This window comes from Bos javanicus, chromosome 1, assembly GCF_032452875.1.
Source record: "Bos javanicus breed banteng chromosome 1, ARS-OSU_banteng_1.0, whole genome shotgun sequence".
Lineage (NCBI taxonomy): Eukaryota > Metazoa > Chordata > Mammalia > Artiodactyla > Bovidae > Bos > Bos javanicus.
In genome coordinates this window covers 150414765-150423348 of record NC_083868.1, presented here as the reverse complement: position 1 = coordinate 150423348, position 8584 = coordinate 150414765, and the positions used below count along the sequence as shown (strand labels likewise).

The 8584-nt window shown below is 46.6% G+C and overlaps 1 long non-coding RNA gene across 1 annotated transcript; it reads left to right on the top strand.

The window, feature by feature from the left end:
• The first annotated feature begins 3164 nt into the window (after positions 1-3164).
• On the top strand, positions 3165-6893 carry LOC133252132 (uncharacterized). The gene is made up of 3 exons (XR_009737807.1): positions 3165-3698; positions 4895-5055; positions 5548-6893. It is a non-coding gene; the product is annotated as an uncharacterized LOC133252132 (long non-coding RNA).
• Positions 6894-8584: the final 1691 nt, after the last annotated feature.

Here is an 8584-nt window from a genome sequence, read left to right as displayed (position 1 = left end):
GAAATAGAAGAGGCTGTCCCTAGACAGACACATAGATATTTTGCTAGGCAAAGCCTCAGGCCTGTTCGAAGTGTTTTATTGATGCCTTTCAGAGGATGAATGGTTGGATAGCATCACCAACTCAATGGACATAAACTTGGGCAAACTCCAGGAGATAGTGAGGGATGTGGAGGACTGGCATGCTGCAGTCCATGGGGTCACAAAGAGTCGGACACAACTTAGCAGCTGAACAACAACAACAACAAAAGATCTTTCTTTCCAGGTGTCGCAGTGGTAAAGAATCCATCTGCCAATGCAAAACATACGGGTTCCTTCCCTGGGTTGGCAAGATCCCCTGGAGGAGGAAATGGCAACCCACTCCAGTATTCTTGCCTGCAGAATCTTACGGTCAGAGGAGCTGAGCAGGTTAGTGTCCATAGGGTCACAAAGAGTCGGACGTGACAAATGCGAGCTTCAGGGCTCCTCCCTGCACCAACTCTCTCCAGAGCTTGTGCCCAATTTTATAGTCATAATCTTGCATTCCTTTTTCTTAAAGAGGGCCCTCTAAATTGCGTAATCTTGAAGGTCCATAAAGTCTTGATCAGCCTCTGGTTCTGGGAGAGTTTTCTCAACTCACAAGAAGTTCATAGTTATCAGCCCCACTGCAGGGTAATTTCTGCTGAAACAGGTTGTGGATTGAAACCCAAAGCCAGCCATCTGGACCCTTCAAACACCCCAAATACTGAATCCTTTTCTGCAGCTTTCCTCCTCAGAGCCACCTCCTTTGTATTCCGACAGCTCTGACGGTGACTCTGAGGATTAGTGTGATTTGTAATCAGAGGGACAGGGTCAGGCCCTGGCTGTCATTTCTCTGAACTCAGAACCCTGAATGGGAGCCTACATAGTCAATGCAGCCATGTGGCTTCAGACACATTCCTTTCCTGCAGGAAAGGAACTGCTTGCCTTGTTTAATGTGGATCAATATGCTTTTAGATTGCTCTGAAGCTGAGCTGTAGGGTCATGCGGAAGAACAGAACCAAACTGGGCTTCTTCTATCGCTGCATGCTAAGTTGCTTCAGTCGTGTCCGACTCTTTGCGACCCCATGGACTGTAACCTGCCAGGCTCCTCTGTCCATGGGATTTCCCAGGCAAGAGTACTGGAGTGGGTCGCCATTTCCTCCTCCAGGGGATCTTCCCGATCCAGCGATGGAACCCATGGGCTTTTATGTCTGCTGCATTGGCAGATAGGTCTTTACCATTAGCACCACCTGGGAAGCCCTATTCTATTGCTCGCTAATTCCTTTTAAGAGGGATTACTGAAGTCCTCCGAGTCCTCAGCCCTCAGGTAGCACAGACATGCTCTTCTGCTTCACTCTTTCCTGTGGACAGGTGTGTTCCTACAGACAGGTATGTTTTAGTGCTGCAAATCAACACCTTGTCCTTCTCATGTGTCTTCTGATACTGTGAACCCTGATCAGGAAACCCTGGCTCATCTTGGAAGCATGATGGAAATACCTGGGATTCTGTGCTAGAGAGTTTTAGGTGTGGAAGAACTATTCTCGAATTAGGCCAGGTGTGAACTTGTAGAGTCCAGTTGGATTGTGGTGACTCTTGTTTAATGGATGCCTTCACCAGTTAATTCACAGTACCAGCTGAAGGGAAGTCAGGTACACAGGCTCCTCACAAGCTCTGACCTTGTTTATAAGAGCAGAAATGTTTTTGGGTAAAAAGCCTTGGGGATACGGTGGGAACCTCCATGTGGACTCAGCTGCATTGTGAGCAAAATTGCCCACACCACTGCCTGCATTGGCTCAACCAGCATCTTGCAGGGAGGACAGATTCTCAGCCTCCCCCACTTAAAAAAAAAAAAAATTAAAAAAAAAACATCATTTAGCTATGCTGCAGGGTATGTAGGATCTTAGTTCCCCAATCAGGGATTGAACCCAGGCCCCCTGCATTGGAAGGATGAAATCTCAACCAGTGGGCCACCAGGGACATCCCCCAGGCTCCCTTATCTTGTTTTGTCTTCCACCAGGAATGAGTATGTGCTCATTTTTCTCCTTTCATCCTAACAAAGTCACATTTAGCAAATAAAGCTTCTTTCCCGGGACATTTGCTTTTAGATTCTAAGTTATTTTTCTCTTCTCTCAATTCTCCACTCCAGGTGGCCAAGCAGGCTGCCCTTCACTCCTTTAGCTGTGGGAGGGTCTGTCACTTCTGGAGCTACTGCTTCTGGCCACCATAGGCTTTCCCTGGTCGTTAAAACTGACGCAGGAAGCCACCTGCATGGCAGCAAAGAGCAAGGCATCTGGGCTCAAACCTGCCCCCTCCCACAGTGCCACCTCCTCCTTGAGGTGCCCAGAGCAACCTCCCCTCCTGCTTGTATCACTCCACGCCTCTCCTGCCTCTTCCCTCTCTGTATCCAGCCCCCAGCCACTCCTAAGGCACCCCAGCCCCACTCCCAAGATGTTTGCATCCAAGGAAGGTGAAGAGCAGGAGAGAGGAGAACGAAGAACTGCTTCTCCCTGATATGCATCTCATGTACCCATTAATAAGCAACACACTCTGCTTCACAAGCACATAAGCTAACCTTAACCCTGGCCATAGCTAACTACCGCTTTGAGGAGCAGAATTCTTTTTACTTGAAAGAAGAATGGAAACAGCAGTATTGGCGCAGTACCTGATCGACTCTGGAATGAAGTGCTTCACAGGTTGCAGGGGAGAAGACGGGAGCTGAATTCCTTACAGAGTGAAGGCTGAAGGAAATGATCAGGGAGGCTTATATGCCTTAAGCAAGCGTCCCCAGGGGCCGGTCGTCAGCGACTCTAGCAAGCTCATGCCTCATTCTTTGGCCTTTTGTGCCGCCTCTAAGGTTCTGATGCGTCCACCAGGCAAACACACTCGACAAACAACCCTGAAGCAGAGTCAGGAAGTAAAGTCAGTGGCTGCCCCGTGTCTCTGAGTGATGAGAGGGGGGTGTGGCAGGAAAGGAGGCTTCAGAGTCTTGACATTTAGTGACAAAGTCTGAAAAAGTTTGCCTCTCCTCTCTCGGCTGCCTCAAGCCACACAGTGGTGGTTTTCCTTGTACCAGGCATGTTGTCATTCAGGTATATAATTACACATGCACACATCCCCAAACAAGAAAGTTCAATCCCTTTAAGAGTTCCTCCATGCAAGGGCAGAGAGAGAGTGGAAGGAGCCGGCAGCGCTGCTTTTGTTGGCTCTTCTGGACGGTGGGCGTGGGAAGCCTGGGGTCTCGCTCTGTCTCTTTCCCCCTCAAACACCGGCTGTCTGCACTGGCTCTAAGTGTCAGGAGAGGAAATAGGGGAAAGGAGCATTTTCTGGAAAATGACCACAACGGTTGACTGGGGGAGGAGGGATGACAGGGCGGGAGGACTTTTTAAAGTTATGTTTTCCTTAAGCCACCAGAATCACGAAATCCAGCTAAGTCTACTTCTAGGAAACCCCCAAATGACTTGGGCATTTATTTAACTCAATGAGAACCTGTCAGGCCCATTATTTCATTAGTATTTCTGAGACACCACTACCGGGGATTTGGTGAAACTCTTCTACCTTCTAGACTTTTAAAGAGACTTGTCATACGACCTCTGGGTCACTCCCTGCCTGGCCATTTATTATATTTATCACTAGGGAAGAAGGAAAACTGCTACAGGATAAAACCCAGAACAAGAACAGCACCAAGGGGAGCTGTGTGCAAGGTAAGTGCTTAGTTGTTCAACCGGAAATCTCCTAAATTTTCATAAAATGATGGCATCTGAATATGCATGATGATTGCATTTGACTCTTCTCTTTTGATTTTTAGGGCAATTTTGTGAAAGAATTGATCACCTAAGGCTGTTGCTGATTGTTCCATATTTGTTTAAACATTTATGAGAGAAGGCAGAATGGAATAGGATCTAGGATTAACTGTGTGTGTGTCAGTGTGATTTTGAGATCTCAAAAAAAGAACTTCAAGAATCACTTGTCACTTTTTTTTCAAAATCCTTCCTATAGGTTAAAAAAAAGATTAAGATATTTTCTGATAAGAAGAATTCAGTCTGAAGGTTTGAGTTGAATTTGAAGGACCAAATTTTGGTCCTTAGTTTTACTGAGTGGAACACTGCATTTGTTGTAAGCTTCCTAAACCTGTGACTTAAAGAACTCATGAGGTCAAGAGACATCTATTGAACAACACGTCCTTATTTCCTTTGGGCAACTAAATGCGGAAGTGGAGAGAGGAGATAAAAAACCAGATTCACAGGAACAATATGGAAATTGCACCCAGTATAACATTGATTAGCCGACAGCAGTCTAGACGCCCATGAAATTACACACAGATTATAAAACACATTAGCCATGGGTTGTGAACCAGGTTCCTAATGTTTCCATAGTCAGAACTGTTTACATTCCTCATACCTACCATGGAAAACTTACATAACTATTTTCTCGTAAGGATAGGTAAAAGATTTTAAAATATTCTGGAGAGGTTTCCCCTTACGCCAACTTAAACTGATTTCTCCACCGACAAAGGAAAATAACTACCAAAGAACGACGCAAAACAAAACAAAACAAAACACTATATAATCACTGAAAATCCATAACAAACTTGCTCTCACAGACACTAGAAGGGGGAAAAAAAAAAACCTTGCAAAGAGAGTAAGCCTTCTCCCTCCATCTAGAGCGCTTCTACCCACAGTATACAAGATAACATCTGGATATTGTTTTACGGGCATGAATAAAGCCTTTTTTTTTTTTTTTAGCCCCATCATTAAGTAAAAACCTGTTTTCCACAGCAAACAGCACTTGTAAATTCCCTCAGATAAGTTTGGACGTCTTGAATGATTTCAGTCAGTTTCAACAGAGTCATACTTTTTTCATTACCTTTCGAAGGAAAGTTTTTTTTTTTTTTTTCCAGAAATTCCTTCAGGGTGCAGCACGCTCCAGTAATGACCAACAAGCTTGCAACTCTTACCTGCAAGGACGGGTGAACGCAGATGCCTGGCTAGATGTGGACTTAGGACAAGGCCAGGGAAGGGACCGTCCACGCCGGCTGCCTGGGGAAGGCTGGGTCCTGAGGTGTGCTCCAAAGGAAGAAAGCTCTCTTCGCTGTTCACTGTCAGTCAAAAACAAGTTGGTGCAAGTTGGAGTAGGATTTACCTGAAGGAGCTGAAGAGAGGGAGAAGGAGACTGGGGGAGATTGGGCGAAGGGAGGGAGGGACGGGCAAGGAGGGAGGGAGGGAGGGAAGGAGAGAAAAGTGAGAGAGGGAGAGAGAGAGGGGAATCTGAGAAAGGAGGCCATGATGTCAGCAGTGTGTCTTAAGGGGATCTACAGACCAGCAAGGTTCTGAGGGCCACCCAGTCCTGCATCCTCCAGACACCTGCGTGAAAGAAGGCCAATGCCCTCTTAAAGGAGGCCGGTTAATCTTTAAGAAACTCTGGCCCCTCTTATCAAAGCCCTTGCAAAGGTCCCTTTGCGGAAATAAACTATAAATAAATAACCGGGTTATCTTTTCTCACAAGCTCTCCTTCACTCCTGTTCTCCCCTCCTCTCCCCTCTTTCCTCTCCAGGTGAAGAGTAACAAAATCCTCTCTCCTGGGAAAATCGGAATGAACCCATGTAGACACACGCAAGCATCAAATACGTTGCTGCTGTTCAGTCTCCCAGGCGTGTCTGCCTTTTTGAGACCCCACGGGCTGCAGCATGCCAGGCCTCCCTGTCCCTCACCATCGCCCAGAGTTTACCCAAGTTCAAGTCCGCCGTATCGGTGATGCCGTCCAGCCACCTCATCCTCTGACGCCCTCAGTCTTTATCAGGCATTCATATATGCAAGTGTGGCAGAGGGACACTGTGTTTCCAACTCAGCCCCTCTTACGGCCATATTGATTTGTTCCTATAGCCTTTGTTTTCCTTGATCAAAAAGCATAAAAGTGGATAGACACGGGTAAAACCAATTTCTTTCACAGCGTGGAAGTTGTACTTGAAGTTCAGTGTTGGAACTGGCCAGCATCAGTCCACAGGGTTTCGCACTTCTGTGAGAAACAGTCAGAACTCCGTCCTTGAAGCCAGGGTCTAAGGGGTGATCTCCCAGCCTCTGGCAATGGAAGCAGTGGGCTTCTTCCTGGAATGTATTAGTGTGTCCTTCCTACCCCACCAGTTTCTGGTAGTCATCACACCTAGGGAGACCAGTCCGTGGTTCTTGTCAGTTACCCCCATCCTGTGACCCGAGTGCATGCTAAGTTGCTGCAGTCATGTCAGACTCTTTGTGATCCTATGGACTGTAGCCCACCAGGCTTTTCTGCCCTGTGGACCCTGGTAAATCCTAAGGGATAAGATTCCCACAGGCACTTTCCCCAGTGAGATTCCCCGATGCTGGTCCAGACGCAACACCGGGTGGGATGCAAAGACTGTCACCATGGAGACACTGATACGCTCACACAGTCCCCTACCCCAGAACCTGGGCAGAGCCCAGGGCCCTGCAGCTGCTTCACATCAGAGACACCAGGGAGTGACTTGATTTGATGAAAAAAAGTGATGTGTTAACTTTTCCTGAGTTTTGGGTTCCAGGCTCCTGTGCATCCCCTCTCCTTGATCCTGGGTTCAGCTGTTGCTGTTTAGGGATCTTGAACTCAATGAAGGCAGGAAAGGGTGAGGAGTTATTCTGCTTTGGGGGGAAAGGTCCGAGACCTGCCCCTTTCTCCTACTTTTCCCCTTGATTCTGAGCCAAGGCATAATCGTTCCCTGATCACTTCCCCAGAGGGAACAAGCATCTGCCTCCATCCTTGGGTCCTCTTCTTTCTCATGAAGCAAAGCTTTCCTCTTCAATCAGAAGAGTATGTGCCCCCCCCCACCGCCCCAAGAAAAGACCCTGGGCTCCAGGGGTTCAGGACTTGAGACAATGAAGAAGCCACATAAGGTCCAGACCTCTTCAAGCTGGTCCACCTGGTCTTCCTCCAGGTGGGTAGACTCAGATAGACCTCCCAGGAGGTTGGATATAAAAGCCCCCTATTAAAATAGGTAAACTCAAAGATGAAGAATAACGAGCAAGGGAAAAATGCAGCCTCTAAGACCTGACTGTATCCCTCCTGAGGGTCTGCATGAGCTGTCCCTTCTGTCTGCAGTCTTTTCCTTCAGGTCTTTGTCTGCTGGCTGGACCCCTCAGCAGGGTCCAGGTTTAGCCCAAATGGTACCATTTCATTCCCTCTCACTTTGTATGTCATTTAGCATGGTCTAAACTGATAAGTTACATGAATCCTCATGTTTTATCAATTACTGTCTGTGCTTCACTGCAGAACTCGATCACACCTGTCTGGTTCCCCACAAGTTTCTGGAGGGATGCCTGACACATCATAGCCCCTCAGAAAATTAATTCTCAGGTAGATCTACGAAAGATTATAAATGGATGGTCTGTTTGTTACAAATGAACTTTAATTCTTATTATTTTAATGCATATTTCCAGTCTCAGCTCTTATTAGTAAACTAATATGTGACTGTTCTTTCTCAGCTCATAAGGCTTCCCTGGTGGCTCAGATAGTAAACAATTCACCTGCAATGAGGAGACCTCGGTTCCATCCCTGGGTTAGGAAGATCCCCTGGAGAAGGGAATGGCAACCCACTCCAGTATTCTTGCCTGGAGACTCCCATGGACAGAGGAGCCTAGAGGGCTACAGTCCACGGGGTCACAAAAGAGTCAGACATGACTGAGAGGCTGACACTAACACGTCTCGGCTTACAAAGCTCTTCAGAAATGTGATTAACTGGATGCTCAGAGCCAAAAGGCATAATTAGTTGCACCTTAGGGTTGACGAAGTGAAAGCCAGAGACAGTGAGTGATTTTCTCAAAGCCTCAGAGCTAGAAAGAGGTGGGTTGAGTCTCAACACAGCTCTTCTCATGCTCAGCGCATGCATTTTTCATTAGGCTACATTTTTCCCAAGTTAGTCTACCGTGGGCATAGAGGTACACGTGTAGATTCCTTTGAGTATCAAGTAATACACTGCACAAATTTAATCACAGGCTAATACTCTGGCAAGTGTTAGTTCTTGCAGGACCATACACAGTAGAGATTGGATTCATTCAGTCAGTCTTTAAAAATGATGAAAGAAGAAAATGAGTAAAAAGAGGATGAACACACGAAGTAACTTAAATTTTAAGACAATATTTTTCACTTTGGTGATGTTAACCTGTTTTTTTTTTTTTTCCATTTGGGGAAATATCACTAATCAGATGATGTTGCAGATCTGATAGAATTCACAAGAGAAGGTGAGGCATCATAAAGGCATGATTAAAGAGCTGACAGGTGAGAACGAAAATTCTAGAATCAGCATCCATGAGATTTCTGTCACAGGGGACAGATTTTATTATGCGTGTTTTAATAAGTGGATAATCTAAGAATTTCTGAAAATTTCTGAGGGTAAATGGGGGAATGGGGCTTACGTGGTAGCTCAGAGGTAAAGAATCCACCTGCCATGCAGGAGCCACTGGAGACATGGGTTCAATCCTTGGGTGGGGAAGATCCCCTGGAGGAGGGCAAGGAACCCCACTCCAGTATTCTAGCCTGGAGAATCCCATGGACAGAGGAGCCTGGCGGGCTACAGTCCATGGGGTTG